Source organism: Canis aureus, chromosome 20, assembly GCF_053574225.1.
Source record: "Canis aureus isolate CA01 chromosome 20, VMU_Caureus_v.1.0, whole genome shotgun sequence".
Taxonomy (NCBI): Eukaryota; Metazoa; Chordata; class Mammalia; order Carnivora; family Canidae; genus Canis; species Canis aureus.
This window is the reverse complement of record NC_135630.1, coordinates 55,335,159-55,360,320: the sequence shown is the minus strand read 5'-3', so window position 1 is coordinate 55,360,320 and position 25,162 is coordinate 55,335,159. Positions and strand designations below refer to the sequence as shown.

The 25,162-nt window shown below is 34.3% G+C and overlaps 1 long non-coding RNA gene across 1 annotated transcript in view; it reads left to right on the top strand.

Moving 5' to 3' along the window:
- Positions 1–10,591: 10,591 nt before the first annotated feature.
- The window catches only part of LOC144291826 (uncharacterized), a 109,702-nt gene continuing 95,131 nt past the window's right edge, over positions 10,592–25,162 (top strand). The window contains exon 1 of the long non-coding RNA XR_013359392.1: positions 10,592–10,652. This is a non-coding gene — a long non-coding RNA (uncharacterized LOC144291826). The remainder of the gene's footprint in view (positions 10,653–25,162) is intronic.

The following is a 25,162-nucleotide window of genomic DNA, read 5'->3' as shown; positions in this document are numbered from 1 at the left end:
ATAATATTAACAGGAAGCTCATTTAAACACACTGCCACATCCAAGTTATTTAAGCAACTGGGAAAAAAAGAGAAAGGAAAAAAAAGGGATATATATATATATATATATATATATATATATATATATATCATCATGTAATTTTACCCAGTTTTACACATATTTTTCTTCAAGATTTTACACATATTTCTCTTCCAACTAATCAAAACAAAATGCTAAAATAACCAAGTTAGTGTCAAGTGTTAGTTTTAAGCTATAATATTTTAGTATCTTTAAGTAATATCATAAATTAAAAATGTAGTTTTGTATAACAATATATTAATACTAGAAAGAAATTTTTAAGATAGAAAATTTGCTCAGTAAGTTAAAAAAAAACCTGCATTTTTACATCAGTTTACAATGTAACTTGGTTAGATTAAAATTTAATTGAGTTTATTAACCCACTGTATTCTTTGGCTCCTAACTTTGAAGTCAGTCACCATGGCCACATTTTATGATCACCCATCAGTATAGTGGTCAACTCCAGGGAGCAAGGAGAGTCTTGTGATTAGAAAGGGCATGTTGAGCCCTTGGGGACAAGACAGTGTTCAACTTCTTTACTCTTAGGGCTTCCCTTTATAACTATTTATTAAATTCTACATACATGTTTGTGGTATGTGGAATACAGAGACTACATACATGGCTAACGCTTACCCTATCTGGTTCTCTTCCCCTTCCTAGCGGGTGGAAAGACCTCTCCACCCATTTAGAATAATACCACTCATTTCCTCTGCCCAGTGAGCTTGGAATCCACATGTTGAGACACAACTTCTCAAAATCAAATTAGCCTGGATCCCTGAGTCACTGGACAGGAGTTGCTTGCTTTATTTATTTATTTATCTATCTATCTATCTATCTATCTATCTATTTATTTATTTATTTATTTATTTATTTATTTGAGTTGCTTTAGAGAGCCATTGGACACATTATCCACTTTGCACAGTTAGAAAATAACCTGTATTAAGCCACTGAGATTTCAGTATTTTTTGGCTACCAGTTATTTTATCCGATTAGCCAAATGTGTGTGTGTGTGTCTATACACACACACTGTATTTTATAATATGTGCTCTTGTGTTTATATGTGTTTGTTGGTATTTAAAAACTTAATAAATGGGGGGTAAAAAAGAAGAAAAGAAAGTGGAGGCAGTTTTGATAGCTAATTTCCTGGCGAGTGTCTGAGAGTCTCACCTCATCTTTCTATACCACATAATTTGATGCTTGCCAGCCCACAGGGCCACTGTGCTTGGCCTAATAGTGAATGGCTGGTGGTAGAAAGATTACAGGATGGAGTAACGGTCACTAACAGAGAACATTGCCTTCAGAGAGAGACTGGGCAGGGCAATCGATCTTTTCATGTGATAACAATATTAGAGGTCAACATTTCTACCATTCACTATTTCTGTGGCTACGAGCAGGTGATTGTCCATGTGTAAAGTAGCCCTGCTAGCTAGCAGCATCTTACTGGTCTGTGTCTTTTCCAGTTTGCTTACTGAACTGATTAAATGGGATTTATCTCATTATGATTTTTAATATAATTATCAGATATTGCTATACCATTTGTGTACTGTACAATTCACAGACCACAGGGTTAATGAACCTTGTATTGTCCAGTACTTAACTTGTACAACTGTATATATGTATTATGCTTTTGAGTACTTTACCTTATTTCTGCCTATTTATCATCACTTGAGGTGCTTCTTGTATTTGGAAAATCCAATTCTTGCCTCAATCCAAGTCATGAACTAGAACTTCATTTCTACATTGTGCCATCAGGCTTTCTACAATTTTCTCTCATGTAGTGTATACCACAGAATTAAACACTTAATAATATAAAATATCAGTGTGACATTCAAGGTTCAGATTCTAAAGTTAGCACATAGGGTATAAATCATGTGTAGTTAAAATTACCCTTTAAGCTGGAGCATAAAGTTGTTGTACGAGGCTGTACTATATCCTTACGTATACTAGTATTTGAGAACCATGGGGCAAGATGAAAGGAAGCTTCTAAATCAGATGTATGGACTTGGAATCTATCTTTAAGACATATATCTTATTCCTAGATAAAGAATTCTAAATTTTTTCTCTGCCTGCAGAGTTTACTTTCTCAATTTTAAAGTTGTGTCTCTAAACTGCTAATATATCTCAATAAGAGTATTTCGGTTTCAATTTGGAAAACACTTGGTACCAGTCCTGGCACACAGTAGGTGCTCTGCAAATGTTTGATGTATTTGGGTCCAATTAATTCTGTTCTTTAAATGATAATAGAGAAGAAAAAGATCACTTGAAGAAATGACCAGATTAGTTCAGTTAATTTCTTAAAAGAAGGAAAACTGATTTACTATATCTAAAAGCAAGACTTTCTGTTAAGCTGTAGTACTTAAAATTATGCAGTATTACTGCAGTGACTGAAAAATAGGTGAATTAATAGAGACAAAAAGACAAGAAATGTATCAACATATATATTGGAAATTAGTGCAGGACAAAAATATTAATTAAAATAGAGAAAGGAAGGAATAAACTAATCAATACATATTGGAATGATTGGTTCTTACCTACCTACATAAAATTGGAAATTTTTCTCAGACCTTGAACAAAACTAGTCTACATCATTTACATATGTAAATATAAAATGCCTTGTTTTTGCTATCAAATACATATATGTAACTACAAATAAGATTTCTAGTGTTATCATATTTTGTTATTCTTTTGAAACTTGATCTTCCACTTCACTCATTTTCTTTTCTAAGATGCTTTCCTGTTGGTACTCATAGGTCTGGTATGTTATTTTAATATATACATAATATCCCATTGTATAAATGTACAATAATTTATTAGTTACACGTAGGTTGTTTTCTAATTTTTTAATGCTATAATGTTGAAAGTAAAATCATTAAATATGTTTTTGTTACACATGCATGAAAGTTTTACTAGAATATATACTTGGACTTACTGGGCAGGAGATCCACATATACCAACTTTATTAGTCTTGCCAATTGCTATTAGTATTGAGTATAACAGTTTATAATCTCATTTTGAGTTATCTCCTTTCCTTAACTCTCCTAAAAAATTTCTATTTTCAGCCTTTCACTTTTTTGCTTAATGGTAGGAGAATGTACCTTAGTAGTAGTAAGATTGAATATGTTTTCATGTATTTACTGACTCACTTGATATTTCTCTTCTTTAAATTGTCTGCTTATATTCTGTTAGTAAGTTTTATTTATTTGTAGTTCTTTCTTGAAACTAAAGCCATCAGGTATATGAGTTGTAAATATGTTTTCCGAAATGGTGGTTTGTTTCAAATTTTATTTAACGTGTCCTTTGTTGCATAGACGATTTTAAGCTAAACATAGTCTAATTTATCAAAATTTTAGGTTTTGTTACGTGGGTCTTTTTAAATACATATTTTCTTATCTAGATTAAATAAGAAGTTTGTAGTTTCTTCTAATATTTCTTTCTAATATTAAAAAAAATTCCCTAAATATTAGGCGTTTAATCCACTTGGAATTTTCAAATAGTTTATAATCTATTGTTTTTTATTTGAGTATTCAATTTTTGAATATTGACTTTAGTATTTAAATATTGAATATTACATATGTAGGTATTTCAATTTGTGAAGATTCAGTATTTGCTAGTACCTGTTATATTATTGGACTGAAATTACTAACATTTTCTCTTCATAATGGGCATGATAGTAAGCTTTTCCTGGAGGTGGTCCTTGAGGGAGATTCCAGTAGGTAGGTGACTTCTCTTCCCTGTTTCTCATGTGTTTCCTTCTGCTTATTTTGCTTCTGCTGCATGGCTGGTCAGTGGTGCAGATGTGGGGGGAAATCTGTTAGTGCTTAGTCCTTTGGCTACTCCTCTATTCTGGCCTGTATCCAGTGACCATCTTTCCAGACCATTCAGAGGCAGACACTGTTACACACTCCAGACCTCTCTGGCCTAGGCAATCCAGCGGACTTTTCTGACAGGAGTGGGCTTTAAGAACACCTTTTGGACTCCTATCTACAGGAGAGAGCCTCTCATTTCAAGTTTATCCTTCTTTGGGTACTCCCTTAGCTCCAGAGTAGTCTTTAGGAGAGATCTTATTACACTTTTTAGTTGGTCTTCTATCATAAAAGTAATTATATCAACTTTCCATGTTTAAATTTCCATGTATTTTCTGTATCCTGATGAGATCCAGGCTAATAAACATACTGCACATTTTCTAATTTATTTATAATTCTGTATCATATATTTATAGAGTGGTTTTTGATAACTTGCCTTTTGTATTTTTTTCTTAATGTGCCACTTCTCAGTCATTCAATTACTACATATTGTCACCTAAAATTTTTATTCATTTGTTTATGTAAATATTTTGGGTATAGCTGACACACAGCGTTATAATAGTTTCAGGTGTCCAGCATAGTTACCCAACTTCTTTATGTGTCATGCTATGCTCACCACAAATGTAGCTACTATTTGTCACCATACAGCACTATTATAATATCATTGACTGTATTTCTACACTGTTCCTTTTGTCTCATGACTTAATCATTCCATAATTGGAAGCCTGTCTCCCACTCTTCTTCACTCATTCTGCCCTTTGTTCCCTCCCCACAAACCATCAGTTTGTTCTGTGATATTTGCCTTTCTTGGTTTGACTTATTTCACTTAGCATAAATGTTTACAATGATCAAAATACTCAATGTCACTTTTAAAGATTTATTTATTTATTTATTTATTTATTTATTTATTTATTTAGAAAGCATGAGGGGAGGGGCAGAGGCAGACAAGAGAATCTCAAGCAGATTCCATGTTGAGCACAGAGCCCCACGTGGAGCTCCATCTCACAGCCCTGAGCCAAAACCAAGAGTCAGAAACTTAAATGACTGAGCCACCCGGGTGCTCCTCAGTGTCACTTTTAAACCATTCAATTACTAAAAAATTTAATTGTTCATTATAGTTTTTCACATACAAACTATATATATTATAAATTTTAAAATACCGTATATTAATTAATATAAACATTTTATATAAATAAAACCTAATATATAACTAACAAACATGTTACATATTTATAATTCATAATTGGTATTTGTAAATACATTATTTAGACATATATAATGTGTATAAATAATTGTATATATACTACTAGACATATGTACATGTAGTATATATACATATATAATTATGTAATTGTAACATATACTACCAATTTAAATTATACATATACATATTTAGATTAGCTGTATACAAATGCTTAATATTTTGTAGAGTATGTTCCTTTCTTATTTTTAAGGCTCATCTTGGCTTCTCCTTTCCCTTTGTTCTTCACACTAATTTTAGAATTGACTTCTTAAATTCTTCAAAGATTTCTATGGAGTATCAATTGGTCTTTAATTAAATACAGATTCACTTAGGGAAAATTACCATTTTTACAATACTGAATCCTGCCATTCATGAACATGATATTCCTCTACATTTATCCATCTTTGGTCTTTTAATAAAAAATAATAATTTTTTCCAAAAATTACTCTTGGTACTTTATCTATTTTTTGTTATTCTAACAAATAGATTTAAAAAAATATACTCTCAAAAAAAAATATACTCTCTAATGAATAAAAAATGTTTTCATGTATTTATTTATCTTACAAATTTTCTGAATTTATTGAATTTTCTCATTAAACCTGTTTCATTTAGCTATTCTCATGCATTTCAATTATTTGTTAATAATGTATTATTTGTTATTGATGGCAGTTTTTTTCTCTGTTTCTATTTTTGAAATTCCTCAGTCATTTTTTTGTATACATTGGTCTTTAATATAGTCAACACAATGTTTTAATAGCAGCAATAATAAGCACCATTGTGAGATTCCTGATTTAAAAGAAATCTAAAATTTCACTATTTAGTATGATATTTACTATAATTTTTAGTCAATATCTAGGAGAACTCCCCAGTGTTTCTAATTTGCCATCAGTTTTGAATCACAATCAAGAGTTGAATTTTTATTAAATGCTTTTTCTGTCTGTTGAGATAATTATATGATCATATGACAGCTTAAAGTGGAAAATTACATTAATAGATTTTTCTAAAATTAAAACATCCTTTCATTACTGAGTAAACCCTTCTCATCATAAAAGGTATTTCATAACTTGATTCACCAATCATTTAGTTAGGATTTTTCCATACGTGCTTAAAAGTTTAATTAGCTTATAGCTTTTCTTTATTACTCTGTCATTGCCCAGTATTAATATCAGGGTTTTTCTGGCATTATAAAATGATTTGGGAGTACTTTTATTTCTTTCTTCATAATCTGGAACAATTTACATAAAAATGAATGAATTATTATTTAAGAGGGCTTTTCTGTGAGTAATTTTTTTGACTACTAGTAATTCCATTTTCTCCAGTTACGTATTTTCTGTCTTTTTGTATCAGTGCAAGTGAATTTTTCATAACTTATAGCTTTCTGAAAGAATATGCAATTTATCTACATGTTCACAAATTTCTTCATTATGTTTCTACTTGGTCTTTACACATCTGTCTTTACAGTCCCTAATAATTTTTTTTGTATCTTTGCTTAACCAGTCATGTTTCTAAATAAATTTTTTATTTGCATTTTTAAAAGACTTCTTTTGGTTTCACTGATATTTTCTGACTCAGTCTTTACTTTTTTCAGTTATCTGCTTTTATCATCATACCTCCCTTGTTTTCTCTTTGGGCTTGTTCTCTTCCTTTCTTGTGTGTAGTCAAATTTTTTGATGCAATTTTTAGGTTATGAGTATGTCTTTTGAAGACTTTATATTCTATGTTCGCTATGTCTGACAAATTTTGATGTATTGTAGTTTAATTGTTAAGTTTTAAGTATTTTATTATTTCCCTTGTGATTCATTCTTTGATCAAAGACATATTTACAATGTAATTTAAATTTTCAAATGTATTTGTGCATCATAGTCTTTTTAATTCTAATTGCATTGCATTTTGCAAGAAGATTTGGTTGATCATGTATTTGGGTGTACGTAAGCTTTCATAGAATATAGTCCATTTTTATATATATGCTGTATCTAAAAGACAGATTATTTAAAAGTTTAAATTTATCAGGGCATCTGGGTGGGTCAGTGGTTGAGTGCCTTTGGCTCAGGTCATGATCCTGGAGTCCCAGGATTGAGTCCTGTATCAGGCTCCCTGCGGAGGGAGCCTACTTCTCCCTCTGCCTCTTTCTATCTCTCTGTCTCTCATGAATAAATAAATAAAATCTATTAAAAATAAATAAATAAATAAATAAAATCTAAAAAAAAAGTTTAAATCATTGTATTCTAAACAACTTAGAAGTTTATAAGCAATTTCTTTGTTTTCTTGCTCCTTCAAGATTTTTACTGAAGAATGTACATTGTTTGATCTTTCAATCAGAATCTGAATGATAATGGATCTCACTTTCTCTTTTAAATAAATGCCTTTATTTACTGTTTATATTTGAAATTGTTTTAATGAAACTTTAGAATTTAAAGCTATTTTTAGAATTTAAAGTTATTTTTTCTTAGGCTTTTGAATATTATTCTATTGTGTTCCTAGATTTTTTAGAAATAAGGTGTTATAAAAATATTAATTCTTTTGTAAATCATGAAGTTTATTTTTCTTTAAAACTTGACCCTTTAAAAAATATCCTTCAATTTCACCATAATGTATGTAGTTTGGGTTTATATTTATTTATTGGAATCAGGACTCATTTTATGTATTCATTCTATTTTTTCACCTATTCTGGAAATTTTTCAGTCATTGTTTCTTTGGAATTTGGCTATCCCACAGTGAACTCTATTCTTTGGAGACCTTTTTATGCAATGTAAGTTGGATCCTCACATTTATACTTTCATAATTCTGTTTTTGTATATACTACCTTCATCTTTCTCTCTTGCCTCCTGGATAATATAGCCACATCTAGTTCCCGGTCTATGTATTCTTCTTGAATTGAGCTTTGTTTGATGCTATACACTTTCAGCAAGCTTAGTTTTTTGGTTTTTTTTTTTTAAGATTTTATTTATTTGAGAGAGAGCACGAAAGAGAGAGAGAGAGAGAGAGAGAGAGAGAGAGAGCATGAACGGGGGAGGGGCTGAGGGAAAAGCAGACTCTCTGCTGAGCAGGGAGCCACATGCAGGACTTGATCCCATGACTCTGGGATCATGACCTTGAGCTAAAGGTAAATGCTTAACTACCTGAGCCACCCAGGCCCCCAGCAAGACCTTAGTTTTAATAATTATATTTCTAATTTAAATTATCTTTGGTTTCCTTTTGAAAGTCTCCTATTCTTATTCTTTGTCTGTCTTACGGGATTCAATTCCTCCCTTTGTACCTTAAATAATTTTTTTAAATACTTATTTTGTAGACACTTTAGATGGTTTTATTCTACAAGGTTTTTTGGGGGTATTAATTCTCCAGTTTTTTACATCTTCTTTCTCTCTCTCCCTCATGGTGGAAAACAGTTTTAGGAGTTTCTTTTCCATTATTACTTTTTTTCCTTCCTGTGTGTGTGTGTTATATGAAGCCCATGTTGTAGAAGTAGTTTTCAGAGTGATTTTTAGTTGACATTTGCCAGTGCCCTCAGAGATTTAATTGGACCAGTATCAGTTTTTATATAAATTTCCTAGGCATTTCTCCACCACTGGTGTACTATAAATTTGAAATTTATATATGCAGAGTATATTTTTGAGGTTTCAGTTTCTAAGCAGATACTTATATATATAAAATCCTAGTCAGACACAAAAACTTACTAATGACTTCTCTGGGCCCAAGGGCATAATTTCTCTAATTCTATTTTCATTAATAGGGAAGATTTCTCAAGGTCTAAGTCTCATTCAGGGACTACAGTTCCAAATCTGTGGCCTTTCTGGAACCAAGAACATGTTCCCTGCTTGTGTCATAAAACTCTGCTCTCTACATGTTGAGATAATTTTAGAACTCCTATTTTCCTCATCTCGTATTTTAGATCTTATATTAATGAGTGTTACTTCATGTACTTTACTGACTTCAAATTATTGACACCTTGACGTTTTTCTTTTTTCTTTTTTAAGGTCAGCTATGTTTTTTCTTTGTTTTAATTATTATATTTTACTCAGCATTTTATGTGTTTGGAATGAAGTGGAAGTCTGTATTTCAATCCCCCATGTTGTAAAACTTGAATTCACTCATTTTTTTTTGTATTTATGTTTCATTATTTTAAATTTTTGGCATAATTATAGATTTACAGAGACTGAATTTATACTGCCTTTTCCAATTAGTGCAGTTCTTGTCTTATATGAAAAAAATCTCTTTCCAAAGTATTTGTATTCTTTTAGATTTCCACTAGCATTACCTGAACTATATAGTTTTTTTTTTCAAAGGTTTCATTTATTTATTTGAGTGAGAGAGAGAGAGAAAAAAAAAAAAAAAGAATGCAAGGAGGAGCAGAAGGGAAGGGTGAGGGAGGGGGAAAGAATCTCAAGCAGCCTGCACTGAGTGAGGCTCAGTCTCAGGACCCTAAGGTCATGACCTGAGCTGAAACCCAGTCAGCCACTTAACTGACTGAGCCCCTAGGTTTGTCGTTTTATCCTTAGCATTTGCCATTGGGGTGTATATGTCTATAATTTCTTTTTTGCTACCATAAAAAGTAATATAGGGCATAGATTTACTATATAGGTTTACATTTGTATTACATGATGATTTGCTAATAGGTTAATGTTTTGCATAATACTTCAATTTTATTAGAACATCAAAAGAATAGTATTTAAAGAGATTCACTTATCAAAATCTGAGGTCAAGTGCTAAGAATGGTGTCAAAGCAATGTTTAAATTAACTCATTATAAGCCAGAGTCTGGCTTTATGGCTGATAAACCAATTCTGTTTTCTCAGTACTGAAGTCTTGATCAAATTCAGGTGCTGTTTCTTGCTGTCATAGCTCACAGAAACTGAAGTAGGAATCCAGAATATTAGGCTGTTGACTCACAATGAGTAATGTGTCAGGCCGAATGAATGAATTCTCTTGTTAGCCTCATCATTACATTTTCTCTGTTTGGATAAAAGCATGAAAAGAAATATTATCAGATAGTTGTTAAGCTAGTTTGGAGTCACTACAAGAATACATGTTGCTTAACCGTTTTTTGAGTTTTAATATCATCAGGGCCTTCCAACTTGAAATGTCAATTCCTATAATAGGAATGTACCTGTCTGGTGGACCTGTATGCCCATACATCTAACACAACCTCTGCTGCATTTAATGATTGCATGGTCAGGGGCTGTTTCCTCAGTGACTCTTCTGTATCTTTGCTTCTATTGCTAAGTAGTCTTGCTATGGGTTTATGTTGGGTGTTTTGAATTATTTATTATTTTTGAATCAGGTTCCGGCTAAGTTTTTATTAACTCTGCAGGCTTTCTCTCTCCTTAATACATTCTACTTTGCAGTACTACTTCTATGTCTTTGTTACCATTATTATTACTAGAACTGGCTACTAGGATTCATTGAAGTCTTCCTATTCCTTGGTAACCATGGCATATTCTTTTATGTGCATTCTGTCATTTAAGGTCATAATGAAGTAGAAATAGTTGTCATACCTGTTTTGCTGATGCATACAGTTCTAAGTGACCAACTTATCCAGTGAGAACGTGACAGGTTTGTAGTTTATATTGAAGTGAGTATTAGCTTTGGATCCCTTCTATCATGTTAACTTTCACTGGTTCTTGGACTGAAGAGAGAGAGATACCCCTTTCACATTTCTTTGTAGCCAAATCATAGTATATTAGATTAGAATTACAGTGATCATCCTCATTTAAATGTGAGAAAATAGATCTAGAAGGTCAGTGTTTTATCTAAGACCTAAAGCCAGTTAGTTGCTAGGCAAGCTGAGACTGGAACCATGACCTGTTAGTTGTGGGATCTTTCCAGTTATTTCCTCCTTCTCATTTCCCTCCCCTTTTGTAATATGTGGACGATTTCATTTACAGGGCTGCCTAGGAAAGATCAGTCATGAAATGATTGTGGTTGTTGATTAATGGTATTTCCATTAATATTGATTAATGGTATTTCCATATCTATATAGAAAGGTGAAGAAATGACTGCTGTCATACTAGGCCATGGACACTAAGTTGGATGTGGTGATCAATTTGTTTTTTTTTTTTCTCCCCTAAACTATACATCCTTTTATTTTTATTATTTTTTTATTTTTTTTAATTTTTATTTATTTATGATAGTCACAGAGAGAAAGAGAAAGGCAGAGACACAAGCAGAGGGAGAAGCAGGCTCCATGCACCGGGAGCCCGATGTGGGATTCGATCCCGGGTCTCCAGGATCGCGCCCTGGGCCAAAGGCAGGCGCCAAACCGCTGCGCCACCCAGGGATCCCACTATACATCCTTTTAAACTAACTGAGCAAGTATGGATATTTATATTTATAACACAATAAGAATGAGGGATACAAAACTCTGAGTTTCAAATATAACCTTAAACAAACAAAATCTGTTTGAAAATTTCTATCTAGTACTGAACAGGCTGTAACCAGCTAAATAACTAGTTCAGAGAGACATCCCACTGGGACCATTCCCTTTTTCATATATTCTGAATGGAAAGTTTGTGGCTTTGCAAAGAATGGCTACTTTCTAGTTAAAATTCACAAGCCTTATCATTGTCCAGCTGAGTTTCTGTGTGGAGCAGCCATCCTAAGACTCCATTCTCTTTCATTTCTAAAATAATAAGAGATAACATGGTAAAGATTCAGTCCTTTGAAGCCAGTAGTATATAGAAATTATATGACAGTAATCCCAGATGGGTGGGGTTTTGTATTTGTTTTAAAAGTTTTAGGGAACATTGTGCTGTGCAGGATGTCAGCTTGGCAGATTTGAAGATCAAAGTTCTTTTTTTCAGGGACAGCACATATGCCAAAGCTAAGGCATCTCCCTTGGCTTATCATGCCCATGTGTACTAACTCTTAATAATAGCTGCCAATTCCAGTAAGAGAGAAAGCAGTTAAGTGCCCATACTTATCCCTCCTTTGTTGAGTCCGACAGGCAAGGTGACATTGTGATGATGCATTACCGGTGACGGAGTCACCAGGAATTGAATAAACCAAGCATTATTATCCTGAGTAGTCAAAAGAACATTCTTTGAAAAAACAATTAATTTGCTAGGCAGTCTCCAATACTGAGACTCCAACCCTATGGATGTAAAGTTCGAATTGCAAACTTCAGAAGTAAATGATCAATATGAAACTTAAAGGATTAGAATAGTTCATTATTCTATTAGTGTGGTTTCTTTTTCCGAACAGAGACTTTTCATTTTTAGGGGATTTCTTTGAATATACACATATATATGCACTTAAAATACAGCTTCCCATTAAAAATTAGATGTAGTCTTAGGTTATCTAAAATTTAGCAACTGACAAAGATAATGGCTTTGGATAAACATTGGTCTCCTCTTTTAAAAACCCAAGAGGCTGGATTTTTCCTAACATGCACAACCAGAATCTTAAAATCTGTAATATACTACAGATTGTGCCCAGAAAGAAGATGGTGACATGCTGCAGCCTGGAAGACGAATCAGCTGACAGTGGATAAGTGGATTCTTATCTTACTGGATAAGAATCAAGTTAGCCAATGGAAAGGGAAGAAGGAGATTCCAATCCTGAGACAATTGTAAAACCACAGGGCAACACTAATGGAGACAGTCTCATCTAAATAACACCTACACCCTACTGCAGTCTGACTCAGAAAGAGCCCTTGTTTCCCATCCTTTAAAAATCCAAACTGGCTTTGACCTGCAAATATTATGTAATGATACAGTTATTGATTGTGCACTTATTGATGTGTGTTGCAATAATTATATTTTTTGTGTGTTCCTTGTTTTTTGTTATCTTCCTTGACAAGGAAGGAGTTAATTTTATCTTGTTCAGCATTTTCTAGGCCCTATTGTGTATTATGCCAAACCCAATAATCTATTTTTTCTTTTCTCTACTGATCTGAATCCAGGGATTTTTCCATTAATTTTGTCCTTAATTAACTCTTAAATGTTGCTTCAAGGCTAACTGCATATATATTTAGATGTAGAATTTCATAATGTCAAGAATGATATTTTAGCCACTTATTGTGAAGAAAATTACATTTCCAATAGAAAGAAATCACTTCATTGAAATTTTGCTGTCATAGTGCACGCTATTATAGCTCATGGTCACTTGTGTTTATAAGCAAAAGGAACCATTTACTTTTCCTAGTTTTGTCTACCCTTTTTTCATAGCTCAGTTTAAATAACTACTTTCCTTTCATACAAAATCCAGTTGCTTTCATCATATATGAAATGCATAGAACAGATATCCTTTGTTTTTCACAGATTATTTGGAAAAATGAGAGAAGTTGGTCACATTTCAGGTATCTGGAAATATTAACCCTTAATGGTTTTCAAAGCCTGTAAATACTAATGCTTTAAAAATGTCCATACAAATCACAGTGGTATATCATACAGAACTTTAGGAAATTATATAACTTTTTCTCTTCATTCTTTTTTTTTTTCCTTATTAAACACAGTAGTGTTTTAGGATAATGTGTGCTAGCCTCTTTGTGTAATAGTTCCTGACATGGATCTTTCCAAGCATAGTAACGAGTATGAATTGTGCTCGCTTAAAGGCTATGAAACCCAAAAACTGTGAAATCGAGTTCAAGCACAGGCCTTTATAGCTTGGTGGAAGTTCAGCTGTAGTTTGGCGTAGTTTAGTCAGCGGTTTCAAAAAACACTTTAAAACTTTATCTACACATAAGCATTCTTGTACTCGGTTGTTGTGAATATTGAAAAGTGAGTATTTTTCCATTCATTATGCATTTCCTAGTTTGTGGGAATAAAGACCACTCATCGAATGTTTGCTGGTTGGACTGCCAATTGAAATGTATGAATAATTGATATACAGTGCATTGACTATCTTTCACTGCAAATCCCTTTACATATTACCCCAGGATTTTGGCTTAGGAAATAAGGTTGGTGTGAACCACATTTCAGAAGTCCTATCTTATTATCTGTTGCTTCAAATATTCCTGCTTAACATTTTTACAAATTAATTCAATCACATGAATAAGATGAAAAGGCAAAAAAGATTTCAAACTGCTATCTAAATGCATTTCATCTAGTCTTCTGATTTTTCTCTTTGGAAAGGAAACTTCATGATCATCCATTGGTTGAAAAGATATAATGAAAACTATGGCAGAAACCCGTCAGACTCCCTTGCATTCAACAAATCTTTGTTGAGCGCCTACAGTAGACCCAGAGCCCTTAGAATAGATGGATTCTCTCAAGGAAACAGTATTGAGTAAGTTATAGCGCTAAGGATTCCTTCTGATTTCTTTCTTGAATATAATACCTTAAATATGATAGCAGGCCTTTTCATATGTGACATTTATTTCATAACAGAAGAGTTGGAAAGATCTGGATTCCAGTCGTAAATCTTCTGTTTACTGTCCATCTGACCTCAGGAATGTAACTGTAGTTGTCTGCTCCAACTTAAGCAGTACCTTCAGCCCTGCCTGCATATTCTAGTGCCTTCAATTTCCTCTTAACATCTACCTGAGATAGCTCCCCCAGGGTGGCCCTGGTTCTGGGTTTCCTTCCTGTTGACCTCCAACTCTGGGTGGGGAGGAAGTGCATTTTCTGCTTTTGCTAATTCCTGGATTCTCTCAACTACTTCTGAGAGTTCTTTCTGCTTTTCTATCACCTGTATAAATGGTTTCCAAGCTTAAAGTCCCTTGTGTTTGAAATACCTGGAATGGTATTTATTTTCCTGACTAGACCTGTATGCTCCCATTTCCTCCTCTGAAAATAGAGATAAAATTACCTGCTTCAGAGCGCTATTTTGAGGATAACAGTTGTAAAATACCTGAATAATGTAGTCAGGGGATAGAATAACAGAGAAACCAGCAGTAGGGGAAGGGTGCTGTACAGGGGGAGGAACCAGGAAATTCTGACAAAAGGAAAATGACATTTACTGAGTGTTTCTTTGTTCCCAAAAATCGTAACCCTGCAAGGTAATGATCATTATCTTCATTTTTAAGAGGAAGAAAATGCGGCTTTTAGATACACAGCATAAAAATCAGAACCCAAGCCCGTCCACGTTTTTTTTGTTTTGTTTTGTTTTGTTTTTGTTTATCATGATGAATTCTATTAGAAAAATTTCGGATACAAACTGTGTACTAAGAAGTGTTGAATTAAGCAAGGCTCTGTTTTCAGGGTTGGGATCTATAGTCATTGACAAAAAGCAGAGCAAAAAAAAAAATATTAAAGATTTATTTATTTATTTTAGAGAAAGAGTAAATGAGTGAACAGGGTGGATGGGGGATGGTAGAGGGAGAAAAGGGAGAAGGAGAGAGAATTTCCAGCAGACTCCCTGCTGAGTGCAGATGATACGGGGCTCAATTGCACAACCCTGAGATCAAGACCTGAGCCAAAATCAAGAGTCAGACACTTAACTGAGCTACTCAAGTGCCCCCATGGAACAAAATTACTTAAGCAATTCTGCTTTTTTTGCATTAGTTTAGAAAAATACTATTCATTTAAAACACACCTATACTTTTTAGAAGGAGGATAGAGTTCTAATCCTGTTTTACCACTCAGGTCTAGAACACTTCTTATCTAATCTCCAGTTATTTGCATTTTTTAGCTCTTTCAAGATGAGCAAGATAATTTATGAATCAGAAGTGTTTTGCTTTTAATTGCCCATATTGTCCATGTGAATGACACTTTTAATTACCATCTGTTTCCCTTTTTACTGTTTTATGCACAGGGTCTAGTAAACTGTTTTCTATTATCAAAAATAAGTCAGGTGACAAGGCTGTGAAATTATTTGCGGAAGAATACAAATCTCTGATCTCAGTAAGAGATGAATACCTTAAAATAAATATTCCAGGTGTGAAAGTTAGGCACTGTAGCAGGTGCAAATTCCCACCACAGTTTTTAAGTTTGTAAACTTTAGAAGGACTTGAGGAAGTTTCTGTATGATAAAAATAAGGATCTTTGAATTTTGTTTAGATGTTCCTTTGCATTTCTGGCAGTTTTACAGGCAAAACAGATAGTTTATATAAGGAAAAATAACATGGAAAAATGATTTAATAGCATGACAGGATACATGAAGAGAACTTCAAAAGCTCCTGACAGCTGTGGAAGGGTGAGCTCATATTTTGTGGAATGTAGCAGAGAAGACAGGTGAGCGCAGACCTCAAATTTCCCACATGTGAGATACCTGGGAGGTCCACATACTATTGTGGGAAAGCGATGATTTAAGGAAGGAAAACTTTAACTAGACACACATCAGTGAGAGAACCAGTATTGATAACATAAAAAGGAATCTCAAGGAATGTGGATATCACTTCCAAGAATTTTGTTCACATTCACTTAATTGATTTTTACTTTGTTTCTCATTAGATGTTCTGTTTTTGCATTCATTTGCCTAGAGCCATACCACCCTGGATTGTGATCTCCTTAGATGTTATGAGACTGAGCAAAGTTTAGTCCAAAGTTAAGTTGTGGGGGGGAAAGACCACCTGGGAGAGTTGTGCACGTGATCACTTAGCTCTACAGTTACTAATGCAAAAAGAAGAAATCCATGAAATAATATGGGTTCTTAAACTGACCCTCATCCCCACCCAGAATCTGAAATTGACATAGGGAAGGTTAGAAAACAGTTTTATGACTTTTGATGCTGTTATGTTATTTTAATCTTCATTGGTTGCTCATTTTACTGGATACTATTTGATAAAGGAAATCAAGAGAGAACACTTGTTGATAGCTACTGGATGCCTTGCTCCGGGGGATTGTGTAGCTTAACTGGGTGCCTCATGTGTACTCACAACAACCCCCTCGAAGATGCACATGTTTTTTACTCCTGTTTTGCACGTGACGACACTGAGGCTCAAAGATGCCAAATCTATTAATAGAGAACTAGGACAAGAAAAGAAGGGAAGAAGTGTAGGGCCAGTGAATAAGAGCCTATGAAAGAGTGCCAAGAGATTTAACATTTTTAGGAGTCTAACGATTTTAAAATGTCTTAAGTATTAACTTTTGTGCTGCAGGGTTAGGCTAAAATGAAGCCATTTATTGGGCAAAGTGTGCTTCAAACTGTTGCTACTCCTTGAAGGAATGTGGCAGCTTTTTAATCATAAAGGGATAGAGACCCCAGGATTTATGCCAATCTCCAATTTATCTAAAAGTCCTCCTACAATTTCAACATGCTACCAGCACTGACTGTGAATGAGTATGGCTATGAAAATACATAAAGTGTGGCTGTGCCATTAATCAGGTGCGATCTCTCAAAGCATCATAAATTACAGTGATCAATGCCAAGTCTCATCTTGATGACTTGGGGACTAAACCCATGGATCAGCCTGACAGAGACAAATAAGAAACTAAATAGGGACGTGAAAGTCTGTTAGAGGTGGGAGCTACTTGTTAGATTTTCAGACATGTCATTTGTGAAAGATGGTGGATAATTTGAAACTCTGCGTGCCCCTCATCTATGATTCCTTATGCTTATAAGTGCAATTTATTGCCATTCTTGGCAGATTTTATTTTTGTTTGAGACAAAAAATATCAGTACCCAAGTAATTATCATCAAAACAAATGTTACTTCTGCCTAAATTTCAAAAGAATATAAGTTAAAAGTAAAAATAAAATCTATATTGCCCTTTTTCGTGGGATTATACTTAGAGATTCAATGAGGAATTTCTTTAAAAACATTTTTTTTCTGACAATGTAATACACTGATAACTGAAACTTGAAAAATTAGTAACAATATGAACAAAAATTTATGTCTACATTGTCATCATCACTGTCATACTTGTAAGTGCTCCTACAGATGTTCAAATATGAAATTTTAAAGATCTACTGATTGAAAAGTTATAGAATTGTAATCTGTGATACATGTCGCATGTCTTCCCCATGATACTCAGTATTACTTGGAGTATCACTGTTTGTTCAGGAAAACAGAAGCCACTCCATGTGTCTTGGTAATCGACAGAATGAGAGCACCCATAGCTGTGGGACGCCAGGGAAGGAAAAGGCAGGGACTCCCTTCGCTTGCAGAATGGAAGTAGTAGATCCCAGGACTTCCGTTGGAGCTGCTGCAGAACTCATGTACGTCCAGGTGTCTAGCTCAGTCAGCTGCAATGAAGTGAATGTTTTCCGAGAAGTCTCATCAGCTCTCACAGCTGCCTGGCACACTTAAGTGGATATTTTGCAGAAGTTCATCCTGACGTCGCTGCAAACTTCACATCTGGTAACTGCGCATAAGTCTAGCATGATCTGCCTCCAGTGAATAATATTTTCATCCCTTTCATTTCTCAAAGCTCACTTAAGTGGTAGTCGGTGGTATAATATCACCCTACAGGAAATCATGCAGGAAAAAGGATTCTGGGAAATGTGGTACTGATCTCTTTTGCAGTGCCAAGAAGGTCTTTGAAGGTAATGGCAGTGATGTTGACAACAGTTAATGAGGCGCGTTTCATGTATCTCATCATCCTATGCTGCTGTTTTATCTGTTTTTAAACTTCTGACCATCACCTTCACCACCACCATCAAACCATGATTTTAACATTACGTAACACATACATCTCCCTGTGGCCAAAGGGATGATAACCTTCTTTAGAATAAGGAAGGATACAAAGTCCCATGTGTCATGATACCCATATCTAGGTGATAGACCTCTCCTAGCCAAGTAAAATCCCTCTTTTATTTTTATTTTATATTTATTTTTTTTTGAGAGAGAAAGCATGATCATGAGTGGCGGGGAGTGAGGGAGAGGAAGAGAGAGAGAATCTCAAGCAGGCTCCATAGAGCATGGAGCTCTAGGCAGGGCTCGATTTCACGACCCTGAGATCATGACCTGAGCTGAAATCAAGAGGCAGATGCCTAACTGATTGAGCCACCCAGAGTGACCCTCAAATCCCTCTTTTGCATTCTTTAATATAAAGAGCAAATAACAGGGATAGAAGAATGAACACACAGTGTGGGTAGTAACTGACTTTTCTATTTACTTCACACTGATCAAGAGCGTCTATAAGTGGATCTGATGAAGAGACACCAACCATTATCTGGAGATTCTGAACTTTGAGCTTGAAACTGTGACCAAATGGGTTGTTTCCTTTGGGGTTGGTTAATGTGTTTGCATGCAGGAGGGAGAGCAAACCACTTACTCTGTAAGTAGAAAGTGGGCTTTTTAGTCATTTCTTATCAAATGTTTCTGATCCACCTGAACAAGTAGTGAGATTGCTTTTCTCCTGTGCTTATAAATAGCTTATAAATGGCCGTGTGACCTGTTTTAAACAGTGATATGTGAGCTTATAAGCTCTAAAAGTTAGTGCAGGATTTGCCACACTCTCTCTTTTTTCTCCCATACCTACTGGTATTGTTACAAATACCAGCTGTTTCACGAGGATGATGAGTAACAGAACTTCTCTCTAAGGTCTGATGGGCAAAAGATGTATGAGAAAGGGGTGCTTGGGTGATGCAGCTGATTAAGTGTCTGACTCTGTTTTGACTGGGATTATGATCTCAGGGTCATGGGATTGAGCCCCGTGTCAGGCTCTGTACTAGGTATGGAGTCTGCTTGGGATTCTCTCTCCCTCTCCCACTCACGCACTACCTCTCTCTCTCTCTCTCTCTGTCTCTCTCTCTCAGATGGATGAATAAATGTTTTTTAAAAAATATGTGGGAATAAGCCAGTATAATGATTATAGACAACAGTATTATAAATATCAACTTTGCTGAGATACCAGATAGAGATGCTAGCTAATGCTATAATGGCAGTCATATTGAATATATAAACATATCAAATCCACATGTCATACACCTTAAACTTGCAAAATGTATGCTATATATATATATTTTAATAAAAAGAAGAAAAGCATAGAAGAAACAAACTTACTGTGTTAACCAGCTGATACTTAAGAGTTATTTAGTGCTGCAGCCTAATAACTCCCTTTCTGAGTAATATATCCACTACTAAATCTGAAAAGAAATACAGGATCAAGTTTTAAGATTCAAAAGCTGTCCAGTATTTGGAAAGTAAAACTTGCTGGAAGATGACTTTAACATTTAATGCAGCTTAGAAAATAGGGAAGGGTATTGAACTGGTTGAATATGTTTCTGATTATATTGAGGTTTATTATATAGCATACAGCTTCTCATAAAATGTAATTACAGTCGGGATTATGAGGGCATGGAGGGTCAGTAAATTTCCATGGTGATGATTTGTCTACATAGCATTTGGAAGTGCCAATTTTCTTCCCTGAGTCTTACAAAGGTGGCATGAACCAGTCCATTGGCCAGGAAATGCCTAGCCCTGTTGCAGGTGCTTGTAGGTATCTTATTCAGTTCTCAAAATAAAGTATATCTGTAAAAATAGACACCATTTCAGAGAATCCAAAGTATTTTTGGTTCTTCAAAGTGAGGGTGGATCAGACTAATGCAATGTTTTACCTGGGAGAAATATATTGCAATGAGATAAACGAGGAGACACCTGAAAGGGTCAGTCTTAGTTCTTAATAGCTGTGTTACTTGGCTTAAATACTCAAGTTCTGAATCCTAACTTTATCTTATAAAAAGTAAAGATAATAATTACTACTCCGTAAACTTGTTATGAGAATTGGTCAGTGTGTCAGATCACAGTGGTTACTCAAGATATAAGGTCGGTTTTTAAAATTTACCTTTCAACTTTTTATCCTGAATATGCTATGCACATGAGGTGTTTTGGATCAGAGATGTCTTAGTTATTGCTTCACAGTAAATAATAAAAGTGTCTGACCCCCATGCCTATAGCTTATCACTAGGGCAACGTGATGAGAGTCATTGGGAATTTCTCCCCTATGAGTAGCTTGATGGCCCATCAGCAAACGATGAGGAAGAAATATTCTTCTCTGCTTGTACAGGGAAAGGAGGTAGCTGCTCTGCTCTTCTCTTGAAAAGATCTCCTTGGAAATGTAATGGTTCCTAATCCTAGCTTTCATTTGATATTATCATTGACCACATCCTTTGGTATATTTACGCACATGTTTATATCAAGTGAATTTTGGAATATATACATCACTGTTTCAAAAAGAGAATGGCTTATTTCCCCAGTATTCTCCAGTAATAGATAGAAAGCCTTCAATCACCCAAATCCTTTGTCACCACCTTTTCCTTCTAATAATCCTGTTAACTCTGCTGTTTGGCCGAATTAAAAAAAAAAAAAAAAGTTTTGGGCAGCTGACAATATCCAGAAGGTAGTGACGTGTGGCCATGGCACAGGGCAGTAGCTACAAGATGTTTTCTTCTGAAACTAACTGGAAAGTCATGGAGCATGAAAAAACCCTTTTCTAGACAATGTGAAGTGAAACAGGAAAATACACTCCAATTACTGTCCTACATAAATATCCAAAGGGAACAAAGAGCATCAGTCAGGAGGCTATTGTCTCCCTAATTATGTTCCAAATTGGAAATGGCAACTTGTTTTCTTCCTCACATAATAGTTCTCTAAATAAATTGTCTTCTCCCGCTGTCTGCTGCTCTCTTGAGGATTTGGTTATTTAGGGATAAAGAAGAACTCATGGTTGTGAAAAACATGGGTTATGAGCCAGCTCCCTGCTTGAGAGAGAAAATGGAAATGAACACTGGGGTTATGACATGTTGAAAGTCAGATACATTTTAGCAATTCATTTGTTGTGATTTGGGTACTACAGAAGCCTTTTATGAATTTTACACATATATCTTTTGACTGTTAGAATACTGATTCAGCACACTGTAATGAAAGGGTTTGCTCCCTGAAAATCACATACAGAATATTCGATAATGTCTCCATCTTAAAGTATTGTGCTAGCTCTTCAAAATAAGAATTTATCTGATGGGGATTTCAGAGAAAACCTTTCACTGGTATTAGTTCATCTTTATCATCTACTTATGTTTTCCTTCTATATGTTTTTTATAAAAACCTGCATCTTGGCTTCAGAAGATTTGGGGAAGTCATCCTTAAAGCTTGATGCTGAATTTATTTTATTTTATTTTATTTTATTTTATTTTATTTTATTTTATTTTATTTATTTTATTATTTATTATTTGCTTAGTGACTTTCTGTATAAGATTTTTCTGAAGACAGTAATACTGGTTAAGCTTTGTCAGTGAGGTATCATCTCAATTGTAAGGCGAAACTTCAGGGGTGGATATTGCATGGATAATCTGTTCCAAGTTTACTTATTTATTTGTTAGATTGTTGGTCCTATATTCAGAGAATCTGCTTTTATTCTTGAAAATGGTTATCAACTATTATTACCTTCTATCATATGGCTATGATATGAAACCTTTGTCATGGCCCAAAGTTAATTCTTTCTGAGTTCAACTGAAAGTGCTTTTAATTTCCTAAAAATGTAAACTGTACATGTTTTTTTTTTTTGATGTATTGATACGTCCTTAGGAAGGTTTGTTTACCTAGTGTAAAATCTTTAAATCTTCTGTATCAGAAGCGATTGGTAGATAGTCCTTGGTAGACTTTTATCTTCATAATATCCTGTCTTTCAGTATGAATGATACCATAATGTTTTGACAAAGTGAAATTACAAAAACTAGACATATCATAAAACACAAAGAAGTAAAAGCTCGAGACACCTTTAAATGAAAGTCACAGAAGCTTCATTCTCAAGGCAAGTATATCAGTATCATTTTCCTGAGCTAAATACAGCATGGAATATATTATGGTAAGAAATTCAGTAATTGATCTAACATAGTACTGTCAAATAGAGGAATACAAATAATAATTATGTTATCAATTGAAAACCTTTCCTAATTCAGATTTTTTTAACGTATTTTTCTTTTTTTAAAGAGTAGCTGACTACCACCCTTGATTGATCACAAGGACACTTGTCAGGGCTTTGTTTATGTTGAAATATGTTTCCACATGAAAGTACAGAAGCTACCTTTTTTATGCTGGCAGAGAGAATTCTATGTGGTAAGGACACTTTTTTTCCCCTCCCCCTGCATATATACAATCTGGGAAGAAGAAGAAAAGCTGCAATCAGTTTAATACTGTGACTCTCTGTTCAATGGTTTTACCAGTGGGGGTCTGCAGAGAGGAAATAATTTGAGAGAAATAATGTTAGTCTCCAGCAGGCTTATCATTTTTACTCCTTTAAATTTCAGCCAGATTATAGTGAAGGGTTCCAAGGGGGGTAGTTGATCAGCTATTGTCTTGGCACAAATAGACTCTGTACCCAACACAGAAGAAGAGAGCTCATCAAATGTTAAACATGAATTAGGTTTAGAAGTTTAACGAATGTTAAACAGGAAAAAATTGTCTGATCAAGAACTTTGGAGTTATTATGAATGAGCAAAATCATATTTGTCCTTCTCCTTTGCACTTTCAGTTTTATCTTGAAATATAGCCTCCTTCCCCAATTTAGGCTTCTCTCTCTCTCTCTTTCTCTCTCTCTCTCTTTTTTTTCTTTCTTTTGGACTACATCTAACAAAGTATGCATTTTTCATCAAGTCTAGAGTGGAGATTTGGGTTTCTGGGCAATCTGTGATACATTTTAAGGTAAAATACTCTAGTTTCAATTCATGAATCATAAAGGAGAATGAATTATTAAAGATATATGGGAAGTATGGCTATTTGCTTTGAATTTGATATATTAAAACTGTAGATGACCAGGTGGGAAGTAAGGGACCGTATTAAGAACTGTCATTTTTGCTCTAGATGTTTTTAGTGTTCTTGAATAGGTCATAATATTTTTACATATAAAGGGGGATGCATGAGAAACCCTTGTTGGGTAGTGGTGGGTAGAGATGAAATTCTTCTTCCAGTTGTTACTCCCCAACACATTATCTTGTTATCCAGTGAGTATGTAATGACAAATTGTAGATAAGGCACGATGTACTCATATGAAATTTTTTATCATCTTCACATCTGGTTAAACCTTTTTGGATATTATGTCACTTTCTCCTTAAACAATAACAATAAAAGACATGAGCATCATCTGTCTCTGTTAAGCCCTGTATAATGCAACTCATTTGCCTAACAAGTAGACTAGGACCGTGTTATGTGTTAGGAACTAGAGCTCTATCTAAATTTTAATAACGTTGGGTAAAATATTAACAGGCCTAGTAACTACTATAATGGTTATTGACAACTAATAAAGGCCTCTTGAATTTCCCTATATCCTGATCTAATTCAGGTAGGGTAATATGTATGTTTCCTTTCTTCTAGTCCATATGAATACTTAAGGTCAAATACTCATGGAGACAATTAGACAATTCAGAATCATGTTTCTACACACCTCTACACACCTCTATACACCTATCGGCCTATAAACACCATAGTGCCTACTAATAGAAATGCACCTTGATGGTTACCATAAATAACTATTGTATTATATATAATTGAAAAAAATCCTTATACACAACAAGTCCAGTGAAATGATGCTATATTTAGCTTTAGTTGAGAATGTACAAATTAAAATGAATAGATCAGAGAGTTCAGTGTTCAGTTCTTTGCTAAAGTATACTTTCTGGTAGTGTTTTAAATCATGAAGGCAAATTCATGGGGAACTCCTTTCTGGTTTTCCTCACAGTGTATTAATGTAATAGATATGTGTACTTCTGATGAAAATGCAGAAACCTTAAGCCTTCTGCTCACTAACCCTGACTATCAGTTGCTGAGCTATTTAGAAGTCACAGGCCTTGACTATACTGGAGACTCTCAAAAGTTCTATTCAGATGTACTTCGGACTAAGAATGTTTTGGTTGATGGATCTGCTGTTTATGTTAAAAAATGGTTATCTGTGCTAAGTTTTATTATAGTAACCAGTGGTGGTAAATCCCCATCAGCTGATAAGCCTTTTTTATTTTTGTTTTTGACAGGGTAGTTTTGATTTTTAGTTTTGTATAAAGTGAACTTTTCTCCAGATGTGTTTCTTAATATAATTGGGTAAGTGTATGTACAGTTCTGCGTGTGTTGTGTTTGTATGTAAAAGAGAGGCAGATATGAAAAGTGTTACACTCTCAAGAATGAGTTTAAGGTTATTATCAAATTTATCCCATGTGCAGAACATGAAATAACGTGGGTCAAACAGACTGCTGCTTATATAATGTCCTATGGGCTATGGATTAGCCTCTAACACAGTTGAAAAACTGAAACAA